This window comes from Syngnathus scovelli, chromosome 4 (assembly GCF_024217435.2).
Source record: "Syngnathus scovelli strain Florida chromosome 4, RoL_Ssco_1.2, whole genome shotgun sequence".
NCBI classification, from domain to species: domain Eukaryota; kingdom Metazoa; phylum Chordata; class Actinopteri; order Syngnathiformes; family Syngnathidae; genus Syngnathus; species Syngnathus scovelli.
Genome location: NC_090850.1, coordinates 18,243,533 through 18,270,351, shown reverse-complemented (window position 1 = coordinate 18,270,351; position 26,819 = coordinate 18,243,533). Strand labels below are relative to the sequence as shown.

The window sequence follows — 26,819 nt, the reverse complement described above, 5'->3', positions numbered from 1 at the left end:
TGGCTTTCAGTTTTCAGTCGAATGCTGCAAGGTGGGCAAAGAGGCGGCTTACAACACTTCAATATGGTGAATGAATTTGTTCCCGAGCTTGATTGGTTAATAATGCGTGTTGTATAATGGAAAACAGACCAATAGAATTGATTTGCGGGAAGAAAAATGTGAAATTGACCGTATTTGGACGTACGAGATTTCCACATGACAGTGATGATATTCAGGTCACAGATTGATCAACCTGACCTGCGAAGTTTTAGTTTTCAAGCGGCGGCCATTACTTCAGTACTTATTTCGATCCTTGTGATCCACATTTTATTGTTCTAATGCTGTGTTTGTTTGTTTTTTCCATTTTTTGGCTGATATTCCATTTATTAACATAGTCGAGGAGAAACAACAGGGGATCAAATGGGATGCAGTCGTTCATGTTTGCCCCAATCCCCACCCCATGTTGCGCAATCCCCTGAAGGTGTAAATGGCCACAGGTGAAATATTTGAAGTGTTGAATGACAGTGAAAGTGTCTTTCATGAATCTGCCATTGATTTTGTCTTTGCTAGAAAGGACGTTACCCGAGGCCATGTGCCACAGGTAGCTGCTTTAAACACTTTGAAAGAAAACTTGCGTCGGAATTTCGCTCAAGAGAAATTAAATGAAAGTATTCTTTCATAGCCATTTCATAAGACGCCCTGCAGTGATTCCTTTATGAAGGTTTTCTCAAATATTTTCCACAGAAATATGTTTTGAAAAGCTGGCCTGACCTTTGAAAGCTATTTTTTTCCCAGAGAGGTGAAAATTAAAATTCTCAGAATTTCTGACATTCACATCAAACTTGCCATTTGTGTGCAACGTTCTCAACTAACCATTCAAAACGACCAGACAACAAGCACGGCAATGAACCAGACTGTAATTTCCCTCATGCATAGCGTAGCGTAGCATAGGAAAGGACCGGGGGGGCGGTTGCCATGGCGATGCAGTATGTCTCCAGAATTGCCGCTATTGATCCGCCGAGGCTTCAGTGGCCAAGCAGGAGTGAGAAGAAAAATGTGTGTGTGTGTTTGGGGGGCGGGAGGCTATAGGGCAGTTGAAGTGAAGCGGACACACACACACACACACACACACACACACACACACACACGCACACACTAAGCGTCACAGTCCACTATTTTGGCCAAGTGATGACATTTATTTTGCATGTGTGTTTGTAAGAAGTGTGATTTCCTGTCACCCAAACCCGGAACCCCTAAAACCCCCAAAGATGTTCCCGCAATCTGATTTTCACCTACATTGTTCAATGCGCAATGATGGAATCAATATCATGAAATACCACTCGAGACAAGCAGCCTGTGATGTAATCCCGCACGTCATATGCTGTATTACTGGCGCCGTGATTTGTTTAATACGCTTCAAGGTTTTTAATACTTTTTGCACATAGCATGTTTGAATTCTTGCACGAAAGTCGACCTATTCACTGCAGAGTTGCTTTTATTCTCTAAAAAAAAATGTATATATATATCAGTGAGTGCACTCGTCAAGGAGATGAATTAAAATGAGAAAAACAACCAGTTCCTTTTGTGTTGTGGCGGTATTAAAAAAAAGTTGGGAAAAAAAGTGAAGGCCATTAAAGTTGTCAGATCAGATGAAGGGAATGCATGGACCGTTTGGAGTGGATGCGCGAGCCTAATTCCTCGCACGCCGTTTGAAAAGTGTTATCCCAGCCGAAAGGTCAAAAGTCTCAGCAGGGTTTTATTTTTTCTATTTTTTCTTATGTGTTTGTGCTGCCATTTTAAGCCCCCCGACACGCTTTGTACCACGTTCAAAGCGCAACACGAGGGGTCTGTGAGGGGATTAAGTCGCAATGATGACGGCAGAGGAAGGTTGACGCGTGTCGATCCGCGTGCACGGGATGGCGTGTCCAGTATGTGCTAAAGTGTGCTAATATGTCAACTCCTGATTAAAGGATAACGATTTACTTAAGAGAGTCCTCGATTTGGTCGAATGATTCCAACGCGGCCGTTTGAGTATTTTCGCTCTCTGGCGCTCTCGCCCGATTCACGTGTGGTGGATGTTGTCATAATGAAGACTCATTAGACGGGTGAAGCACACATTAAGCACAGCGCTGGATGAACATTTTATTGGCGGTATCGCGGTCGGTGCGGTGATGAAAAACGGCACAGCTCAGCACAAAGCGCACGCCGAGCATTGCACAACACGGCTTCGGCCCGGAGGTGCACCGGAGGGGGATTTAAGAGCCTCAATCACTCTCGAAAAAACAACACAACTAATCTTCTGTTACCTCCGCAACACAACAACCACCTCTCCCACACTCTCCTGCCCTCCTTCCTGCTCCACGTTCCCCGCAGGAGTCGACGGGTGGGAGGGTCCGCACAGTACGCCGCGTTTGTTTGTCTCTGCGGCGCGCCCGTGATTTGCGCTCGGAGACGCCGTCAGGGCCCGGGCCGTGGCTCTGCGGCCGTGTGTTTGAGCTCAAGGTCTCCGCGCCGTGCTCCCGAAAGCTCCACTGTGCCTGAATGAGCCGCTAACCTTGGCATCAAAATCGATAGCAGCCAAACTCTTTGAAGGATCGCATGTGGGCCCGGCCTCTGCTCTGCGCTTTGTGAGCGCCCGGCGTGTGTGCGCGCGTGTTTGTCCGTGTGTGTGCGTGCGTGTGGATTGCTGTAATTGCTGCTTGTCCAGACTCCAGAGAGTTGCACACTGGAACTCCAGGATGGAGGTTCAGGTTCAGATGGAGATATTGAAACCCTCAACCCGCCTTCCCTGATAATCACAAACCTTCATTCCAAGTTATCTATCCATCCATTTTCTATCACACTTAGACTCAAGCACGTGAACTCAGCAGCTTCTGCGTCTAAATTGAAAAATGTTTTGCACGAGTCAGCACTTGCAGACGGAGCTACACAAGCAGCTTTCTAGAACCATTCACTACCGGACTTAAACCCTATAGAGCAGCAGATCACTCTATTTTGTTTATATCTCTCGGATTACAGAAAATTCGGAAAGGAATGTTTGAAAATTCCAATAGCCACATAACACGCTTTGGATGAATGCATTGTGCCACCCGTCATTTTTCTTTGTCTCTTTCCTTTTGCTCTTCTCTCTCATTCCCTTCCGCTCCCCTGCTGCCCTCATTATTTATCTTTAGTCTATTCCATTACCAAGCCTCCCTGTGTCCCCATGCCTTCCTGCCTTCTCCTATTGATTTTCATTTATAGGTTTTCATCCCTTTTCACTCCCATTTCTCCTCACTTCACCTCGGCGAGAGAAAAAAGTCGCGCCCGTTTCTCGTGCTGTTCTTTTGTCCGAGCGTCGCAAGGCCGCGCCGCCACAAAGAGCGCGCCGCGGCAGGTGAAGAGGTCCGTCAGCGGCGCGACGCCATTCACGAGGCAGAAAGGGCACCTTAGCGCTCTCGTGCGCAGGTGAAAGGGAGCTGGCGAGCATCCAGAAAGCTTTCATGAGAAAAGTCGTGAGCGGCGGATGAACAGATTTAGGCTACACTGTTTGTTTTGACTCTGAACCAACAAGGAAGTGAGTGTGTATCAGCGGATCCAAATGTCAGCTATGAAGGCCGATAACGAAACGGCGGCATTACGCTCGTACTCTCCCGCACCTTATTCAAACACGCTAATATTGATGCGGGTTATTAATTGACCAGACGGGCTTATCGAAGGATATTGTAGTCTTGATAAGGACAGACGCCGTCTCGGCTAAAACCAACGCCGACACTAAGACGCCACTTGCAAGAAGTGTTTTTTTAAATTATTATTATTATTATTATGTTTTAGGAGGAAAAGTATTTTGAGTTTTAAGGTGCATTTTTTGGCCTGGTACTGTACGGCGTTGGGGGACGTTGGACTTTCGAGGCTTTCAAGGCTGTGCCGTTGTGCTGTGATGGGATCAACTCGCGCACTTTGCCACACTCACCTCCAGCGCCACTTTGTCGTTTTCCTACTTACTGATTGGACAAATTTGCCATCTCCAGTAAAACGGGGCTCTTTGCCCCTGCAGCCTGGCATTACCAAGAGCCCCATTATTATCCTCAGCGATCGCTCTGAGACGTGACAACACACGCGTGAAAAATGCCACATTGATCATACACACACACACACAGAGGAGAAAAACATTGATTCCTCCTCGCCCCTCCCTCCCATGTCAGAAACAGGCGTCCAATCTTGGCCAGTCTGTAATTTTATGGCACAACAAAATGAAAGGGTAATTTCAGTGGCGTGTGGAGGTAGAGGCACAAGTGGGAGGGGGATAAAGGGACAAAGTTTGGCGTCTGAAAGGGTTGCAGTGATGATGATGATGACAATAACGGCTAGGAGGAGAAGAAAGCGGTGAGAGAAAGGTGCTTTGACGCCGGCTGACAGCCTCACGCCTCACTAGTCATCTCAGTGGGCGCGCGAGGCAGCCGAGCCGCTAAAAACCTTGCAATTTAGATAGTTTGCCGGCCTTTGTCAAATCATATATGGTGCAGTCGGCTGAGAGGTTTTAACTGGTTTAATGTCATCCTCCCGCTCCTTGCTTTCTCTCCAATTTTGTTTTCACCGCCAAACTCTCGTTCATTCACAAAATTTGACGTTTTTTGGAGAAGAGCATTTGATGGACAAGAGATTGCCATTTGCTTTTCTCTCCTCGACTGCAGTTCAACAGCTCTTTTAGAGGCTTATTGGCGGCCGCATGGGGATTTTGGGGGCCATCTCTGGATGGATGGATGGACAGACGGACGTCTGGATGGAAGCATGGCTGGATAGAGAGATGGAGGGAGGGATAGGAGGGATGGATAGATGATAGGAGGGATGGGATGGGAGGGATGGATGGATGGATAGGAGGGGTAGGATGGGAAAAATAGGCTAGTGCAATAAGTGGGGACGAAGGTATAGAGGTCGTAACCTTGAGTATTGATCAGGTTTTGTCATTTCCATGGTGACCAGAGGCTTGCTTGCTCAGTTTTTTTTCCCCTCACACACACATGGGCTCTCTCTCCCTTTTCTCTCTCGCTCTCATACACACTTTCTCTCTCACTCTCACTCTTTGACCTGCTGCAGTACATTAGACCTGAAATTCATAATGCCCGTTTGTTCCTTCTTTCTTTCTTTCTTTCTTTCTTTCTTTCTTTCTTTCTTTCTTTCTTTCTTTCTTTCTTTCTTTGTCTGTCTTTCTTTTTAGTGCACACACACACACACACACATGCTCACACACAGCTGCTCATCCAAGCACAGGAAGAAACTGAATTAAACCTTAAAAACAATCTGGGCTAGCCAAGAGCACAATTCATCATGATCTATGTGTGTCAGAATCGTGTACATGTGGTGAGTTTGTGTGTATCGGCGTGTGCGTGCTCCAAACACAAAGGTGTCTGAGCAATTGGCTAATTCAACTTCATTACTCACCTACTTTGCGCACATTTCCGTCTGGCAGGATTCACTTTGAGTTGATTACTCTGTACTGATTTCTTCCTTCACCCCAGGAGGGACTGCACTAATTATTTTTCCACTCCCTGTTCTGCATCCTCATTCATTCTTCTCCCATCTACCCAAGGCTGAACTTTAGTTCGTTCGGGGGTTCTCGGAGTCGAAGGGCGGCCCCCTTTTGTGAGGAAATGATTTTCTCTGGGCAGAGGAGGACACTCCAAATCATCTCCAGCAATCTTGGTAATGGCCCTGAGATGCCGCCGCCTTTGTCCTGTAATGGTGACAGATGACTGGCTGGGCAGACGGGGGGGCCGTCCTGACGCCTCGCGAAGGGCTGACGAGCACGTGCTCGCACGCAAACACACTCACACACTCGCAAACGCTTGCATAAGACACCGCGCCGCTAGCAGTCGGCAAGATTGCGGGTAATTGTCCTTTCTTGTGCTACTGTGGTGTTAGCACTCATCTTGAATGATCCACTACTTGGTCAGTCATGGTAGATTTGTCTAGAAATGTATATGATCAAAGCCTAAGGCAGTCTCAAAGTGTCCATGATTGCAAACCAAGTCAGATGTGTTCCCACCCACAACGGCGCAGGATGCCCTTTCTTCTGCAAAAATACCAAAACTAAAACTAACTCACTGGATGTGAAAATATTGTAGATCCCTCAGTCTCCATTAGCTTGTTAACTCAGTTCACCAATGTGTTGTGCCAGTCTTGCTAGATGTAAAACAATTTTCGCACACTTGTCTCCAGAACGGCACTCACCTTGTCTCGGGCTTGCCGGATGACATCTCAGTGCCTAAAGGTGTGAACTTCACTCTTACTAGCTAGCGTTAGCTGTCTAGTTTTTTTTGCAGCACAATATATTGCACATGATTTTCCTTTCAGACTGATAATCGGTTTTCTTCTCCGAATGGGCTAATTATCCGCTCCTCTTACTTTTGATCAAAGTCATTAGCATTTTTGTACTTTAGGTAATTAATGTTTGATTTAATTCCCATATTTTAGTGCCTATTTAAACATGGCCCCAGTACATTTGCCTTTGAGTGCACCCCCCCCACCCTTTTCAACTGTTGCAGTCTTTGTTCATTCGTATTTAATTGCCCCTGTCTTATTAGCACATGTCACCAATAAGAATCGAAGTGGAGAGGATGTGGTCAATGGTGGAGCTCTCATTAGGAGATGGCCAGAAGCAGGCCTGAGGGCAGATTAAAAGGCCCGCTGTAAATATTGGCGTCAGGCGGGGCGTGGGAGGGAGGCGGAATTATTTGTTGACCACCGTGGTGGGCGTGATGCACTTTTTCCAGCCTGTAGATGGCGCTTTGTGTGAGTCTGCACTCTGCAGAGTCAAGCTTAGATTGCTAGACTCTCAATTGTCAGTGGAAATATTGTTGTGTGTGTTTGGAGGGAGGGGGAATGCGTGTGTGTGTTTTTTTTATTGGTCATCTAGAGTACCCCATAAACTATGAGGGCAGTAAGAAATAACTTTTAAGATCTAATTTTCCTACCATCTGTGGGATCTCACATTTCAAAAATCAGTTAAGATGTTCAAAATGTCCTCACCCCGCTTAAGCGTCCACATCTAGCCAAGAATCTGGCAGACTCAAGGACAAGCTGCTTTGTTCACTCTCCAAAGTGAAAAGTGTGTTGTTGCAAAAGTAACTGGTGGCTTCTAACTATACAAATCAATCACATCAACCAGCATAAAATGGATCTTCAGTGCTGATCTTCATCCTGCTTGTTTTGCCGTTAATAACTAGCGGCTCTTCCACTGCTTATGCACTGTCCACTGTGGCCTAAATATTTGGATGATAGTACAAATAAAAACTGTGTGTGTGTGTGTGCGTGTGCGTGCGTGTACACAATGTGGCTCACTTGATAAATGACGGCAAGGTGGAATAGACTGGCGCTGCGATGGTTTCAGCCTTGTAAAGATGTGACAAATGACGGAGCACAAAGTATTGATTTCAATCTCTCTCTGGCGTACTGTTCTACTGTGAAAGCCCTGCTCACACACACACACACAAATATATGTATACGTATATACGTGTGTGTGTGTCTGTGTGCGTGTGTGTGTATCGGCGTGCGTGTGTGTGTGTGCGCGCGTGCGTGCGTGCGTGCGTGCGTGTGTGTGTGTGCGTGCGTGCGTGTGTGCATGTGTGTGTACATATAAGCACTTCTTAAAAGGGATTAGGTTCAATTCATAGTTCGTTTTTGGTTTTGAATGTGAAATTTACGCGCTGGCAAATAGGTCTTCATTAATTATTCAGCCAGCAGTGTCTTGTGGTTGATGTAAGCAAGCTCTTAGCCTCTTGCCTGGCCACAGAAAAAGTCCCGCGAGTACCCCCAATGTCAGGACAACGACTGCACGCATAAACAGTTTGTTTTAGTTAAAAAACTTAGTAAATAAGAATCTGCGGGAGCTCACAAGGCAGGGAGTTATTAACAGGATGGATGGATGGATGGATGGATGGATGGATGGATGGATGGATGGATGGATGGATGGATGGATGGATGGATGGATGGATGGATGGATGGATGGATGGATGGATGGATGGATGGATGGATGGATGGATGGATGGATGGATGGATGGATGGATGGATGGATGGATGGATGGATGGATGGATGGATGGATTGTCCAAAAGATAGGACCGAGAGAAATCATCAAAGCTTCAGTGCAGAGGTCAAAGGCATTGAGGTGACCCTTCCTTCCTCCTCTTCCCCCCTCCTCCTTCTCATCACTTCGTACCAATCAAAGCCTTCACACTTTTCCAATGATGTTAAGCTGAGAGGCATTCAGGCATGCTCCAACCTAGCCCATCCCCCCCCCCACCTGTCTTCCCCTATGAACCTGCTCGTTGGTGGTAGTGGGGGTGCGGACCTTACTCCCGACCTTTGAACCGGTGAGAATTGACTCTTCACCAAGCCCGCGGGGTCGCTCGCCCTCGACCCGTGAGGTTATCCAGTCAGAGGCAGCCAATGGCCATTGTCTTTGCTTCGGTGGGGGAAGATGGTGGTCGTGTTTGGGGGGCTAGTGGGGGATGACATGCAGGGGCAGGTGGGGGTTTGTGGGGTGTTAGCTGACCATGAAAAGCTAGCTCCCCTGCTGCGATGGAGCATATGTTGTGGCGTCTGCCTAGAATAGCTGACCAGTATGCTTAGCTCTTGTGAGAATTTTTGTGTTTTTGAAATATGTTGAGAAATTCACTCAAATTTCAAATCCGCTGGAAGGTTTTATCCCTAAATTGTATGGTATTCTCATCAATTATTATTATTATTAGTAGTAGTAGTAGTAGTAGTATGTTGAGAAATTGATGCTTGAGCTACACGACAATGTGATCTTCGTTTCTTAATCTTTCTTTTAATCAATTTAGACCTGTCGACTCAGTTGTGTGTTTTCTTTTCTTGGTAAAATAATAAATATGAATAAAAATCACCATCATTTCAAGGTTTTCAATTATATTCAAACGACTTGAATAATATGAATACATCTATTTCATAAATATATCTACACTTTTGAACAAATCGATATTATTATATTCATATTCCTCGACCTAAACTGCTGCAAAGCATTCTGGGATGTGTGGATGCTTGTGATGAACTAGGTGTTATCGCATAGCCTCATTCATTCCGAGTGTGTTTCTTTTGTGTTTTGTAGCTGAAATGTGTGATCCAGATAACTAGGCATGAGTAAAGCCTCCACGTCATCTTGTCAGATTTAATACACAAGCAACCAGGTCGGGATTGAAGGAGTTTTCCTTGCCGCCGTTTGGCCTCCCGCTGCTCTCGGGAATGGACTTTACTGGAAAGTGATGGAGCATCCTTACGGTCATGACCGTTGGTGTAATCTAATGACGGCTCACTCAGGGCTGCAGGGAGGAGGAGTGGACATGTTTGAGGGTGCGGGGCTTGAAGGGTGCGGTAGGGGGTGGGGGTCATCTGAAGCGTCCGGCCGCTGTTGACCTCTATTCAATCCAATCAGATAATATAAGAGAACCGCAGCTCTCTTGACGGAGGGCTTTGTCCTGTGGTGCGCTTTCGCAGGTTCTCGTTCATCTCTTATGAGAATGTGCCATCAATTATTTAGGGCGGCCACTTTGTAATTGAGATTAACCTTATTCCCTTACATGGCGCTTTGAGGATATTTGCTGCAGACTTTTTGGAGTCGACTGTTTGTCAGTGTGCCAGGAAGGAGGGGGGCGAGCAAAATAGGGCTTGTAGCAGAAACATAACACATTCATTGTCATATTAAGAAATAAATGAAGATTGTTTGAGCTTGTTTCACCAAAATTATTATTATATACGTATATTTATCCGTCCATTTTCTGTAACCGCTTGTCTCCACGAGGGTAATTATTATATATACTATATTTTAAGATATTTTCAAATTTTGATGATTTTTCATGATTTGTTTTACTATCAGAGGACATGTATTTTAATATATTTCTTTAAATTATGTTTATTTTCATACATTAGTTTTTCTCACAAATAAGTAATTTGAGTGATGGCCCAGATCAAGTTTGAAAATATGGGAAAAACATTTTACATAAGTTATAAATTATTTTTTATTTAAATTAACATCATTTTGTATTTATTTTTTTACTACAATATATGTTTAGTTCTATATGATAGAATTTTTTTAACTCCTTGTTTTTGTAAATAATGCATCAATCCTATTGACAAAATTCCGATGTGAAAGGTTGGTGGAGCTCCATAATCGCTTTGGACAAGATTTGCCTCCATCTCTGGTTATTTTTTATGCGCGGCTGGTGTGACCTCCAAGGATTTATGGGCTGTAAGTTTGAGAGCTTTGTCACAAAGGCAGTATATCTGAAGGAGGCCATTGTGTTAATGCAGTGTGCATCTGCCTGCTGTTTTCTACCTGCACGCTTCCGTGTGTGCGTGTGCACGCGTGTTTGTGCGTGTTGGTGTGACAGGGACTAATTCCATTAGTGCTCGAGTGCGACGGGAGATGAGCGGGGATTGACAGAGCTGCAATCGTAATGAATTGGCTCTGGCAGCATCGCTCGGACCAATAAGTTCTCACTCTAGGCCCTCCCCTCCCTTCCTCCTCCTCCTCATCTTCCTCACCCCCCCAAGCGCCTCTCGCCAATCAACGCTCTCGCCGTCGCTCCCCTTATGGCTGCTTAGGAGCGTCGCTATCCACCTGTCGGAATGAAATTAGAACAAAAGTTTGATTCTTTGTTTTAATTAACTCCCTTGAACTGGCTTCACGAGTATGTTCTTGACGTTCATTACTTTTCACTGACTGAGTTTTGTTGATTGTGCAGATGGTTGTGTTTGTGCAACTCACTAAAAGGTTTTCATTCTGATTAGGAAAGAAATCAGTCAGTCAGTCAATTTGGGCTTCACAATTAAAAATATGTGCTTGTCCTCAACCCCAACCATCTTGGATATAGATATCCAATAAAATCAATAGAGATGCACTACAAAGCGGTGACGCCTAAAGCTTTGAAGACGAATACTTGAAAATTGTGCTCGTCAATTAACTACCTATTCAACCGTTAAAAGGCAAACATCTTTGTCAGATAACGTTTAAAAATTAATCGAGTTCTCTGTCTTCATCCACTTTAAATATCTTGAGTTGGACATATTATAAAATAACAATAATCTGGTGTTAGTTGAAAATAGTGGCCTGAAATTACCCACCAAGATGAATTTGACCCCATACTTTGTCACAACAAAATATAAATATCAAAAAATTTGAAAAAATCCCCAAAATTAGGAAATGTCTCCCAGTCAGACTTCAAACATTGGAAAAGCAATCACGTCTTCACAAAACCAAATCTCAGAAAGAAGAATCAGTTGAAACCTATCAATCTGACTTTGACCTGATCTACTCCAAGCCTCTTGGGTCAGACATATTTCAAAATCAATATGTTTCCTGTTCTGAAATAGAACAACAATCCCTCAGAAGATCAGAGTCTTGCTACATCTACTTCAACTTTTTCAAAAAGGGTTCCAGCTCTCACCTCGACCAATAATCACCGACACATGACAGCAGCCATTGCTAACTGTTAAAACCATCATGGTTCTTGCTTGGGCACGTCCCCAAACGTTTGCAATTGCAAACCGAGTCAACCAACCTGTGTCGTAGTCTTAAAAATCGATAGTCCCTTAAGGTTAGCTTAAAGTCTGAGTGTGTTTGTGTCCGGTGGACTTAGAAGCCAGTGGGCAACATCGGTGACCTTTAGGGGAAGAAAGCCCCTATTCCTGTCGTGGTGGACCCACGCTGCTTTGCTGCATGGAAAGGGCACAGCGTGTCGATACAGGAGTGGTCTTCTGGCCGGACCCCCGCCGGCTCACCGGCGATGTACACACTCCACGTCTGGAGGTCTTTGTGTTGTCACTATTGTGGGTCCTGCGTGCGTCCTGAGGAGTTTCTTTGGACAAAACAAAAACCAAAGCAGGAAGGTACACCGGGCGTTGCCATTGTTGTAAAGGCTACTAAGATTATTCAAACTGACATCAAGCAATGACAATTAAAATAAATAAAATATAATAAAATGTAAATAAAAAGTCATTTAAGTCTAAAGAAATAAAATTTTATAAAATGCTAATTCAGTCACAATACATACATTGATACAAAATAAAATAAACATATTATCAAAATCAGTGGCATAAAAAAATACAGTAATTAATAAAAGCGCTCCAGTGGAAATCAAGATAAATTACTCAGAAAATATCCAACATCCCAAAAGCATCACAAGCTTAGATTTATTTTATTTTTATTTTTCTAAAGGCATGTCTAGACGTGTTTTGCCGTCTCTGAATCAAAGTGTAAATTGCCACATCGTTCCTCCCCGTTGAGTGCAGTATACCAGCAACATTAATTCCTGAGAAAATATATTTCTGTCTTCCGATGTGATATTTTTCACTGGCTGCCTGTGACGTTCTCGGTCCTTAGGATGGTGTCGTAAGGACATTGATTGTGTAAGGTCATCCTCTCCTCTTCTCTCCTCTTCTCTCCCACCCAAGAGACTCTTTCATGTTCCCAGCAGCAGGCCAACATCTGATCTAGATTGCGCCCGAGTCCATCCATACATTTCTCCACCTCTGTGATTATCTGCACCGGGATAGCAATATTGACACCAACAATCTTTACAATTTGCCCACAACACCCCACTTGACTCTCAGCACATGGAGGATATTTTTTATGGGATAGACTCTGAACGATGATAATCTGTAACAATGTCATAAAAACACCACATCGAATGTGGAGAGGCCGACGGGGTGAGTGTATGTGTGTGTGTTTGTGACATTCATTTGGCTTCATCTTTGCCCAGTGCTTTGCAATATTTGGTGGTAATCACTCACACAATCACAGTTATTCTAACAGCCTTGGGAGGATTTCAGAAAAAAGTAAAGCCCACATTTTGTGCGTTTTGTCTTTTATTAATTCCACCGATAGTAAAATGACGCTCCATGTGCATGAAACTTCTTGAAGGTGTGTGACTTGGCCGATTGTGTAATCACTTGTAAGATTAATGGCTAATTAAGCTACGCAACTTTTTTTTTTAAATTAGGGCTAATGTCTGTTTATACTTGTACGTGTGCATTTGCAAGATAGTGTGCCCTTTTTTTGTTGTGGTATTGAATTTTTTTTAAATGTTTTTTGGGCCTTGTGCAAATGGATCAAAACAACTCAGTGTGAGTCTATTTTTTTTATTAAATATCTTTTTAATCAAAAATAAGTCAGACTCTACTTTTTTTTCCAAGTGTTCATGGAGGTTTACTGAATTACTCATTGTGAGGAGTAATTTTTGTTTTGATTTAATTTACAACTTCCACCTCTAGTGTCTCCCGGGCTCAGTGATGCTTGTGTTTTCGAGCTTGTTTTTGTACTTTTGTTTGTGACACTTGTGTCAGGAGTGCGCATGCATCAGTGAATCCATTAGAGGAGAAAAACACCTCAAAGCGTCTCGGAGAACAACGACTCCACCTGACTGGTGTCTTATTGTGTGCTAATGATGTCTTTAAGCACACATTTCCGGTGGCGAACGGCTCCATATATAAAGTACCTTGTTAAGCAAAGGTGGTCGATAGCGTCGACGGCGTTTGTGTGTCCTCATTATCTGCAGGATGTCCCTCAGTAGGAGAGGGGAGCCGAGGAGGCCCTCATCGATGATGAGCCCACGCCTTTTGTGTGCGGGAGCCATCACACTCATCGATCCCACTCATAATCTCTCCATGACCCCCGAAGCAGCATGAATTACACCAGTGGGCAGTGTCTTCCATGTGTGTGTGTATTTAGGGGGGGTATCCATAATTACAGCTGATGGAGATGGTATCGCAGGGACCCTCACACGTAGAGTGAGCAAAAGTGGATTAAGTGGAGAGCATGAAGAGGTGTGAAGAACGCTGAAGTTTCCTCATGGCTAGGTCAGATAATTCTGCAGTCTCATGGAGGTGCTCAAATTTGGATATTTATCTTTATCTGTGATGTTTTTTTCTGGGCTTTGGTGACACTGTGCAGTAGTAAAGATGATTTTACATTAATTTAATTGATTTTAAAGAAATTATTGCAAGCCTGGATGTTTCAGAGACATCCAAGAGTCAGACCTTTGCTGACTTTTATAGCAAAAGAGGAAAAAAATGCTCCAATTTTTCCCTGTGTGTATTCTACTTTTGGAAAAAAAACAGCTTTCCCAACCTATCAAGTGTCCAGCTTGAAATCTAAAGTGCCAATTCCAACTGCTGGACAGTAATTCTCACGGCAAAACAGCCACAAATGATTGTCAGCCTCACGGAATATAATAAGCTTTATCGCTCTTTTATTTTTACGACACAATTTCAAGAATGGCCTCTCCTCGACTCTTTCTGGTTATTTTCCCGGGGAGACGGAAAAAGGTAAAAAGGCTCGTGTGTCATATGAAGGTTGTCATTCGAGTGGGCTCGTACATCAAACCGGACGACCTCAGCCTCTCTGACAGTCACCGCAGTGATTGTGAGTGTGCGTCCTTGCACATTACAGAAAAGCTTGTAAGGCTGCAGGCGCAGACGTACGTTACAGGCGGGGATTGTCTTTTGTCTCCTGTCCGCGTACTCACCTCGACGACAAAAAAATGCTAAGCGCGCCGTTGAGGTGTCAGCGAGGCAACTCCTCAAGTATCAGCTTACACAGGTGGAAGATTATCATTGATTCACTCACGCGGCTGTCAGCCGGCGCTCAGCCACCAGAAGCTGGCTGAGTGACAGGCGAGCGCGGAGATGCGGGGATGGGTGGCCCGCAGCCAACCACTGGGAAGCATTTTGCTTAGATGGGCCTGGGAGGATGGAGGGAGATTGAAGGAGGGATAACGCACAGGGATGGAGGGTAATTGATGAGCGTTTGGGTTGGGGAGGGGGGCGGAGTGAGATGGACTGAGATGTCCAGAAAAGAGAGATAGGGGGGGAAATGAGGGTTGAGAGCCGAGAAAATGCAAGTGATGAGACACACTGACAGTGGGGGTATAATCCTCTGTGGACTACCACGCAATAAATATGTTTATTTCACTTGATGTGGACACAAAAGCAATGAAGCTGTTTTACAGTTGCAAGAAATAAAGTATATATCCAATTTGGAATGATCTGGATTTATGCATGGTGAAAAAATGCAATTTGATCTTTATCTAAGTCACAATAGTTCATTCATTCATTCATTTGCTCATTCATTTCATTTCATTTTTGAACCAAACTAAAAAATACCAATAGTGGACCTTAGTTGCCAGAGTCGCCATTGTTTTTGTTGTATTTGTCAGATCACATTTTTTTGACCAATTCATGCAAATTCCCAGTTAAAGGCTTAACATACTTTTTGTTGCCCTCAACTCGTATTTATTTCAATGTATTTCCTCCATGAATGCACTCAGACAGTAAAACAAATTAGCCAATAAGTATTAAAGTAACCAAGACATCTCACTCACCCTGCAACTTTTTTTCAATGTCTAACTGCTTACCGTAGACTCAGTCCTCACCCTAATCGAATTTCCGTGCACTAAAGTGTCTCCTTTTCTACCGTATCAGAACGTACGACATTAACATGTCAGGCATTCGGCTAATGCGCTCGCCACGGAGGGAGCAGAAGGTATGATGAATGTGGAGGAGTGACACCTCGTCTTTATCGTGCAGGGTCTTTGAGTGTGTGTAAATCTTGTTTGCAGGATGCCGTCAGTGTCTCTGCACACGTGTGCTGTATATAGAGCACTTTAATCAACCGGTAGCAACACACACACACACACATACGAGAATTTCTCTTTTTGCTCTGTCTCGTGCACTTTCCACACACAGCAGAGATGGCCTGAAAGACTCGCCCCCATATTGTTAAATGTCAATGATTCATGATTTTATGTGCGAGCCATTAACCAATCAAGTGTGATTGCTTGGCTTCTTCCCCGTTGCGTCCTGAAGTGCAGGACAAGATGGAAGCAAATAAATGACACAGTGACTTACACCGCACGTCAGGTCACAAGTTCTGTATTCATTTTTGAAGACGCAGCAGAAAAAAAAAGTGTTTTATTGTCTGTTTATCAGCGCCTTGCAGCAATCTTGTAATTGTGATTGTGATGGGAGCAAGTGTGTTTTATTTTCATGAAATATTATTGAAAACTACAAAACCTTTCTTGAACATCTTGTGCTTGGCTAAAATTCAAAGGTTTGTCATAATTGCGGACATTTTGACATTGAACTGTATGTTGCAGTTTGTATAATTTATGAAGAAAAAAAAAATATTACAACCGTATGATTGTTTACGTGGTTGCACGGCTAGTTAGCTGCTAAAACAACTTCACGATTATTCAAATGCAGAGTGATGCCTGTGTCGTAAAAAGTTCAACCACGGCTGAAGCAAGCTCCCGTCAGGCCGTTAGCATGATGTCACTGCGACCATCAAGTGCAAAAATGACCTCCATAAGAGTTTCATTGTTTTTGCAAGTGCGGCCACATTATTTACAGGCGGCCGCCGGCTGTCTCTGCAGCACCTCAAGGTGTTTGTGTCGCACTCACACGCCCCGCCCACACCCAGGAAAACATCACCGCCACTAACACACACACAACAGGCTTGCTAGTCCCAATCCTCTTGTCACACAACCCCTGCCCCCACCTCCTTCCGTCCCTTTAGCCTGACACTTTTCTACTACCACCTCTCTCTCTCTGTCTGTACCTACATGTGTGTGTGTATGTGTGCATGACACATGTTGAAATATGGAAGTGTCTGTTCATCCCGACACTTGGAAAGCGAAAACCTTGATAGCGACTGATGGAGGAAGCCCATCCGGGACAAAGAGACAAAGCGGTCCGTACAGGTCAAACTTGGAATGGAAGAGGCCAGGCAGTCACGCACTGTCGATCACTTACTCACAGAGGGAAGAGTGCACATTCGCCGCAAAAGGTCGCGTTTGTCACGAGAAGAGTCGGGAAAATGTAAGCACCAGATCAAGGCCTCCTTCAGGGATGATAGCACACGTTTAGGAAGTGTACGTTAAAGGACAGCATTCGGATGGTTCGAGTGACTCTACAGCAATTTGGGGGGGGGGAAACAAAGTTAAGCATAATAAAAATTTAATTAATAAACAGGTTATGTGAGGGGCGTGGCCTAGTGATTGACATCAAGGGATGGAGTCGGGTTGGCCCACTTTGACTGGTTAGTCTGCGTGTGAGCATTTTCTATTTGGGTTTGACCGTTTTTTGTCCAAAGATTTTGGATCATACATGAAAAATAAATATACAAAATTTTAATTATTTGATATATAATCTTGCTTTCATGCATCGGACTGATTCGTGAACCTGTACTAAACTTGAATTGCGCTGAGCTCGTGTGAGCCGAAAGTAACTATTGATCCGCGTAAAGGACAAAACCACAGACATTGTCATGTAGCTTTTCAACCCACAAAGGTCTCGTAATATAAAAAAGATTCCTCTTGTGGATTTTCATTTTATATACTTTCTTGTTGGGTTAAGTCATGTGTCTTGCCTTCTATGTTGATGTAGTCTTTGCCTAAATAGAATTATGGAAAATGGATTCCAGATTGTAATACATTGAGTGCCTTTTGTTGGGTGGAGTGCACCATTCAGAGACATGTCATGTTGTGTCACTGTGCTTGCTCTTTAAAAATCCACTTGAGAACAGAATAGGCACTGTTTAGTTAAATTCATAAAAATATGGTATTTTTGGTTCATTTACATAACCAGTGATTTGATATACAAAGAAATTGAGTTATAATCTTGCTCACAGAACAAGTTTAACTCCTAAGAGAGGGAAACGCTAAAATTCTCTCTGTCGGAAAACGACTCATTAGTATCCGTCTGCGTTGCGTTCAAGAGCACTTGACAGGCCGACCGAGTGTTAACAAGCTACGGGAGTGTTACTCTGTAATCTGCCGCGTCTCTCCGGCGATGGCTGGGAGATGATGAAGGTGGATTATGTTGAGAATGGAGCCACTCAGGTGAAATCCCCCTTTCCAATCTCTCACTTCTGGCCCGTCGCCATGCTGCAGGAAGAAATCAATTATCACCCCCCCCCCTCGGTTGCAAATGGCCACACGGCACAAGAGCCTGGGAAGATTCCACAGCAACATAAATGAAGGAATAATGAATTATTCCATTTTGGAAGGTAAAGGGAGGGCTGGGAGTAACAGATGTAGGATGCGTTTAATAAAATGCAACTGGGCTGTCAAGCTATCCAAGCAGAAAGGATGCGGATACCTCCTATGGATGCTCCGCAAACAGGATGCTGGAAGTCAGCCTCCGGCCATTCTCTTGTTTGTGCCTCGGCCTTTCATTTGGTTTATTTAAAATTGTCTTATATTTGCACCTTATTAAAAGATGTGCTGGACTTTCATAAGCAATGTGTGTATATACATTTAAGAAGTCTAATTTCTTTGAGTGGTAAACCGCCCCGTTGCAGTTGCATCTTTCTAATGCTAGAGGGAGCTCATCTTTCTCCACAAAGCCTCCAGGGCAGCTACAAGGGGCCCACCGGGCCAAGGCCAGTCCAGCAGCCCTCGGGGAGGGTCAGAGGGGGTACCTCAGCCAAATGCAAAATACACACACAGAGAATCGAAGCTGGAAGTACAATAGAGAAAACATTGATGTAGGTCCTGGCAGGGGGCTTTGAGGGTCTGCCAGGAGGGGAGAAAAAAAATCCAACTATTTAAGTATTTAAAAAAAAAAAAGTCACCACTTTATAGACGGCTTGTTTGGTGGGTTTAAAAAAAAATCCAAGGTCTAAAGCTAGTCTGCAGTCTGAGCGCTAAACATCCATTCTGTGAATTCTGTTCTTTAAATGGGGAGAAATATTGATCTGGCTCAGCTGGCCTTGTAATGCCTTCTCTCACTATTTGTGCGCGTGTGTGCGTGCGCGCGCGCTTTGTCTTTTAGGGCCCAGTGGGGGTGGCGGCGATAGGGTGTTACCATGGATACGGCCTCAAACTCCCCCCCCCACCCCACCTCACTTACCCCTCAACCAAACGCCAGCACCATCACCTTCCCACACATGCACATGCATACAGTCACTAGGTCAAGTAGGTGTAAAAAGTGCACACGTTTAAACGCACAAACACGGACGGAGTCAAAAGATGTTAAACATTTCTAAAGGCCTTTCCAGACATGTCACTCTCGTGGGCCGGCAGATAAGGATAAAAACAAAAGTGTAGCCTCGGGCGACTGGTAACACACGCACACACATCCACACATTCTACAAGGAAACACACAATGATGGTGGAAGGGGGAAAAAAAAAAACGCAGAACACTAATGGGCGACACAGACTCATCGCTCATCATTTCCTTTCAATTTAGCCTCTTTGTCTTCACACACACACACACACCTAGTGCTTATTGGGAGGTATGCGCGATATGTATTGATCCCTTGATGCTTTACTCACATGAAATCTGTAGTTTTGTGCACATCCGAAATACCGCCACACACACTCACACACACCTGTCTTTAGGAATGAGACATGAGGATGACTGCTGGGTAAAGCAAAATAAATGTCGCTCATTAGAACGGTGAGAAAGGGGTATTGTCTCGGAATGGCATCCTTAGACACACACAAACACACACTCGCTGAACTTGTAAACAAACAATACACACGCTAATAATTGGAAACCCACACACTATGAGATAGAGGCTGCCCATGAGAGCATTTCATTCAACTTTTCCAATAAATTAAAGCCCCAAGCAGCAATGAATGAATTTCATGGGGAGTCCTCAAAATGATTGGCAGGTTTTGACTCTACCGTCCGTCCATGTTAGATGGAATTGAGCCTTATTAGAAAAATGTCACAGCAGCAAGAAAAGCTCAATCAGACGATTTCCCAAGAAGTAGTTTGTCAAAAACAATGAAATCATGCCAATGAAGCAGGTGTTGGTAGATCATTTGTTTTTAACTTCATCAAACTTGGACGCCTGATATGAGCAGACGTAGGTTAAAAAAAAAGTCTGAGAATTTAACATTGACCATCTTGATGCATTGAAACCATTGAAAAATTAATAATGAACAGCAATTCCAAGAAGACCAAAATGCTCATAATGTAAAAGAATCCGAATCAATCAGATTTTTTCATGAATTTAATCCGGGCGGACTGGAACATGCCCTGATCGGAAACTGATAAACGCAATTCAAAAATACAAAAAAAATAGTAAAAGCTCTGCTGCTTCTATAGGATGATGTCGATGATGAACGATTGGAGAGGATTTCATTGCGAGGCAGGATGTGGCCGCCGCTGGGGAGGGGCACAGGAGGGGGGGATCGATACGCCCGGGGTCAGTTACAATATTTAGGGTCACATGATTCCAGGGCCAAAATAAATCAGGATGTGGAACAAAAGAAGAAGGAAAAAAAGGTGTGGTGTGAATGTTGGGATGGGCCCAAATGGAAGACTGATGGCTTGGAATGAAAGGCGGAAGGCTCGTGGACGCATTTCTCATAGGAGGCTGCAAAAAGCATCAGGCTCTGTTCGATCTGCTGGAATCGTGTGACCGTGCAGCTGCGGTATGTTGATTATTGATTAGAGAGCGAGCGGTGATTTTCTGACACCGTGTTAAACTGTGAGCTAACAGCTTTGTTGAATGCAAATGCATTTACAAGAGACTGGTCAACCTCAAAACAATTTTTCCCAAAGGAAATACGGAATCTATACCAGGGTCAATCTGTGGACGTACCTTTTTTTTTTAGACTGATACCAGCCTGAGTTCTCGATTCTTGAGCATTCACCGATATCAAGTACCGATACCACTTGTACTTTTGATACATAAAGTTTTCCTTGAAATTAAGTTAATGCCAATTTTCTACTCTTCTAATTTGTATTTCCTGATCATGAAAGGAAATCCGAAAATCCAAGACTGAAGAAAGATGACTGATATCCCCTCATTTTTTTCTGCCATTTCACAATGGCTTCAATCCGAACATGTGTGAGTTTCTCACAGGCATCTCCTCTTTGTGCTTTTGCAAGTTTCAGTTTGTGTTATTAATTGGAGGCTTTTGTGGCTCTATTGAAGACAGCCTGACCTCTGAACTCCTTAACAAGGCTCCTCCAACCCCCTCCGGGCATTAAGTCTCTCAATCTCACACTGCTTTAAAAAAAATTAGTCACACGCTTAACCACGCGCACGCTGCCTATTGTTGAGTGAGTCCGAAAGTGTGTCAAAGAGGTTTAAACAGCTCCGCAGTAGCACACGAGTCCTCGACCTTGGAACGTGACCCTTGAAAAACAAAGAGATGGGTAAAGACTGCCCACACACACACACACAAACGCACATCAGCGATGGCTGGGATGTTAAAGGTTCTATTGGCTCCATTTTATAAGCACAATAGGAATCCGAGCGTGACGCCTGAATTCAGCCGCTTAAAAGTGCTTTAATACACAGCTCGGCCACAGTGTTACTTGTCTGTTCAGCTCATTTTCTCCAGATTTCCCCAAAGGTGATGTTCCATGTGTTTGTGATACAGTTCTCATAAACCGAACATTCATTGTAAAACTGAAATTTTTTTGGACACATGAATTGAGATATTTCATTAGGCAGGGGACATTTTTGAATTTGTATTTATTTTTGGGGGGATTATACTGAATTTATGCTATGACAAAGAATTGATCCCAAAACTTTGGATTCAGAGGTGGACATTGAATTGCATGTGCGCAATTGTTACATTGTGCGACTTTGCATCAGGCCCGGATGGTGATTGAAAGTGTGTACCGGTTATTGATTTCCCGCGGAGAAGTTGCTAAAAGTCTGGCAGCTAATCCAGACGGGCAGTAGATAATGACGCGTAATGAGCTAATGACTCGCTGAAATATTTAGTAGCGCCTCAATAAGGTTGCCCTATTAGAGATTGGCCGGGTCGTTAAGAGAGAGCGTCTGACGAATGGCACCTTCGATTAGTAACGCCCGGAGCTGTCAGGCAGGTACACACACACACACACACACACACACACACACCTAAGAATACTCGCATGTAGGATAGACGCAGCCTCATGGTCAAACATGTGAAAGGAAAAAACATGGCCGCCCGCAGTATCAGTAGTTGGACCATTGATCGGTCAGCTTTTAAGAGAGTGACCTTTTGCAGAGGGCTCCTCTGGCCTTGATAAATCTGATCCGGGGGGCCATCTGTGTCTGGGTGGGAGCGGCCTATCCGGGATGGGACCCCAGAGAGGAGAGCAAGGGAGGAAAGTGGTGGACGGAGGAGGGGAAAAAAGATGGGGGGAGAGGGAAGAGTAAAACAAGGAAAGGTCAAGGGAGGAAGATGAAGGAAGAAAAAGATTGCGTTGGATGGTGGACATGTGATTTTTACTTGGACTTAACACTGTCACAACTAAACACAAAATCAGGTTGTTGTTCCTTAAGGTGCATTCCACACCAACGTACCCCTCGGGGGGCTGTTATTGGACTCCGATGCAACCATCGTAGCTTTTGCAAGAGCTAAAAGTTACACGCACGTTCCCACAGTGTAAAAGTCAAGTGTCAAGACGATGAAACCCGCAGGACAAGTCATAGTACCTGTAAAAGTCCAATGATTTATTTGTGTTTATGACTTTCTAAGAGTACAGTACTACGACTGGACTGTCAATATAATCAACTGAATCCCACATTGGACTCCTGACAACTTTAAGTATCCCAGAGTTGGCTTTAGGAGTTAGTAAAGGTTACATGCCCTTATGAAATTGCCTTCACATACGTATGGGTTGGGAAATTACAACAATAAACCAAAAGGATGGACTTGTCAACGTGTCAAAATATTTTTACATGCATGAATATTAACTTGAACACACCGCCAAACTGTGCGACATTTGCGACAATCCAAATTTGTACACAAGTCACTTAACACATCTGTTTGGTTGTGATTACTATGAATATTTGTATGAAAACAACTTCTAGAACTTAAATATATAAACAATAAATTGTACAAAAGACGTAATGGTGGTAATTGATTTGGTATTGTCTACAGTTTGTGTCGTGTAATATATTGTATCTGCAATTGAGACTATAAATGGCTAATATTGACCAGAAGGGTTAAATTAAAAAAAGAACTAGTCTGCTCAACTAGACTTCCACAGTGAAGACAAATGGTGCAGAAATTATAATCACTTTTACAGGACATTTGGCTACTCTACAGTAGTTGTCAGATCGAGCCTATTAAGATTATTATTGTTGTTATTTTTGGAAGACGTTTTGGGAAGTGGTTTGTCCAACTCTGCTTAATTGTGACACAGTGGCTATCAGGAGGAGAAACTTTCCGGCACCACAGAAGTAAATGGAGTGTGTGAGCTGCCTTGCTCATCTCATCTCAGCCTTCTGTGCCTCAGCTGGCCAGGGAAATCAAACTTGTGCCCTTTTGCTCACAGGCTGCATTTTAAACCACTCAGCCATGATTTCCTCTCAGCGTGCCTTATTTACACAAGTAGGGGCTGGAGACCAGAATGTCAATTTGAGAGGAGGCCAAAATACAGGTTAGCACCTTACCCATTTATGATATGATTATCTTTTGGAATTGACCTTCGACATTTATGGAACATTCACACTTTTTTTTTTTTGTACGTTAGACTGAATTTTGGTCTCTTTGCACCCTCACAATGACACGTTTTGCCACACTGTAAAAAGACATAACATGTATAACGGATGGAAAACCTTTCAAATATAAACTCTTATTTCTATGTTGTAAAAAATTAGGATCGCAAATTTTCAAAACTGCAACATTTATAACATGTAGTTGGAGTGCCCAGCATTTGTTGCCTTGTAAATTTGAATTTACCTTGAGTCCGTATTGCTCACCTTTGCTCAACAGTAAAGGAATTCTGTTCCGAGAGACATCATAATCCCCATTTTTATGGGCCTCTCAGGTTATATTTTTGTTCCGCTATCTGTGACAGCGACATACAGTGACAGGCAAAAGAATCAATCGCTCTTCCACACGACGACAGGAGGTACTTTGAACCTGTGTATCCACTTGTTGCCATTCATACAACAGAACAGCTTTGCGTTCATCCAAACAGAGCCAGAAGTCAGTTTAGGAGTAAATTGACATGGGGTCATGATTGTCTAAATTTGTTCGAGTGGTGTTTTGAAATGTTTTTCTTGTGTAAAATACGTGCCTTTGTCAAATGTGGAAAGAAAATAGTGAATGTCGTGTTTGAGCGTGAATGCTCATCTCCCAGCATTCCGAAAACTGATGTGGGCTAATAACAGACCCAGGTTCCCCGCAAACACGTGAATTCTCAACTCCACATTTAGCACACACACACAGATGCGCTCACACAGACCATTACTCTTTCTTTCTCTCTATCTCGTACGTTTAATTCCCTTTGGAAAAGACAGGTGCAAGCCTTGATTGAGCCTGAGCCAGATTTAGCCTCGGCTCTCAGTGTGCGTCCAGCTGCACTCCTCGGCCCACTGAGATCGATGTCCAAGCAGCCAGCAGGCAGGCAGCCAGTCAAGCGGGCTGCACCCAGCGGGCAGAGGGGCCTACGGCTCTCCCCCAGCCCCGCATACGGCCGCGCTTCACTGGGCTCATTGGTCAGACCGCAGCGGGGCACCAGCGCTGTGCCAAGCCCAATCACTGCAGCCCCGATGCAAGCGGGCAGGATACGCTGCGGGCCGGGGAAAAGGGAGGCCACCACCCCCTCTTCAAAAATAAAACCATGGACCTCCACCTTTGGAGTGTTTCCCTCCCAACTCCTCCTGCAAGCTTCTTCATGCAAGCCTCCACTCCCGGCTCCATCCATCTCGGAGCTGCTTTGATTCCGAGCTCTCTCTTCCAGCTTCAGCCCTTCTCCAGCCAACCACAGTTTCCTATTGATTTATTGATTGCTGTCTGCCTGTGGGAGAGCGGCCGCAGTCTCCCTCCGCTTCCCCCGCACCCCCACTGCATGGATTTGTCTTCCGCCTTCCCCTCCTTTTTTCTCCCCCTCTCCATCTCCCGGTCGACGCGGGAGCTCTGAAACATGAATTAGAGAAAGCAGGAGAGTCCAATTTACTGGGAGAAATCAGATTCACCTTCTCGTGCACTCATTTCTCCTCGCCGCTGCCTCTCACGTCCCACCTGTCTTTCCCTTTTCTTCTTTTTTTTTTGTAGACCCTTAACTGGGATATGTTTAAACTATGTTGCTCATTGAAATTCTACATTTCGACCGTGAAAGAGAACCTGAAAGAACCGTGTTTCTATTTGTTATCACAATTACGATTTAAGCAGAAAACTGCCATGAATCCTCAGGCAAAGATTGGAGGTGGGCAGGATGAGTTTGAAGGGAGGCACTTTTTTCATCAATGAATCTATAGATGCTATGCTAACTGCTTGTGATTAGCGGTTCTGACATTTGGGGTTCAAATCTCAATACTGGCATTCGTGTGTGGGATTTACACATTTTGCAAAGGTGTAGCTAAACCTGTTAGCTAACGCGTAATGTTTTTCAAAAACTCAATGGTATTATTTTAATACTTTTCTGGAAGACTGTTCTTCACAATCCACGCAGACTATTATTTTTCTCCACACCGTACATGTTCTAGTGTTACATTCTGTATCCAGATTGTGTCGACACCAGCATGTGTTGTGTTGTTTCACGGAATGCTGACTGTAAGTCGATTTAACTTTTCTGCATCGCAGCATCCCCCTTTGAAACATCCAGCTTGTCCCTCTCAAGGCAGAAGAGCTACGGGTTGTTATAGGTCACGGAGGAGAGCATCTGATGATGTGACCCACTGGGTCAACCTGCAGCCCTCATGCAGGCTTGCAACAATAGTGTCAGCACTAATGGACAGACGGACTGAGTGGACATGGAAGAAAGCGGGGCATAACCCGAAGTCGATATAATTAGCTTTGTAATCGCATCGTGTACAATTTTTGACCACATAAAAATAACATAACGTCATAAAATGTTGAGTGAGATGGACCCAAATGGTGCAGGAGGTTTTAATCAACCAGCTTGAAGATGAATTCCGTAGGATGGAAAGTGGTTGCGGAGAAAATTAGACTCTTCTGTATTGTCGGCCTTTTGTGGACTGAAAAGTTGGATGAGATGCTTTGCGGTCGCAGATCAATAGTTGAATTGGGCTTATGATGATGGATGGATTTTAGTGCTTTTGTATGGAAATGGCTACATGGACCTAAAAAGATGAAATTGTATAACAGACTAACACGTCTCTAACTTGTCATTTTCTGATTAAGTGGGATGTTTCACAAAAGAAAATGTACTATTTAGTAGTTGTTAAATGACAATTTTAGAAATCAATGAATGTATGAAAAGAACCTTCTCCAAGTGGATTTCCACCAGCGTCCTAGAATCGGTAATTGCATTCTACAAACTACTGCATTTGTGGCCTAGAAGTCTTTGTCTAACAGATAATTTATTCATGAATTAATTAAAGCGCATTAGCGCATGATAATAGATGATAGCGTTCTAATTTCAGTATACCTGGAGAAATGACAATCTATTTCAAACCAAAGACTGAAAGAAAAAAAAACAAGAACTTTTTTCACCACATTACGTTCTGCTGGATGCATTGCAAAATGCAAACCGGATAGCCTCAGACTTCCACCACTATAGCTGCCCACAGACAATCAACAATTTCTCATCTGTGGAAGAAATTTTATAGGAGTGACCAAATCCCAGATGGCAGGCATCATGCTTGAGTTTACAGGAAACTGTATCAGCAACAGCAGTTGTGCCTCAGAGCAATGAGGCTTGCTGTATCAATATCTTGACCAAAAACTCCTGAGATGTGTCTGTGTCGACCAGATGAGTTTCTCGACTGGAGCCTAGTTGATTCCACTGAGGAGAGGACGCTCCACACCTGAGGCCCCCGGAAGACAGGGCAGTCATAGGTCGGGTTCAATGGCAACACACATCCACAGAGGCACCACTGTCCTTTGGTCTGACGCCAGCCCGGTCAGAGCACCGGGGC

General features: G+C 44.0%; 1 long non-coding RNA gene across 1 annotated transcript in view; it reads left to right on the top strand.

Moving 5' to 3' along the window:
• Positions 1–26,819, top strand: part of LOC137840229 (uncharacterized) — a 151,213-nt gene that overhangs the window by 116,108 nt on the left and 8,286 nt on the right. The window lies entirely within an intron of this gene.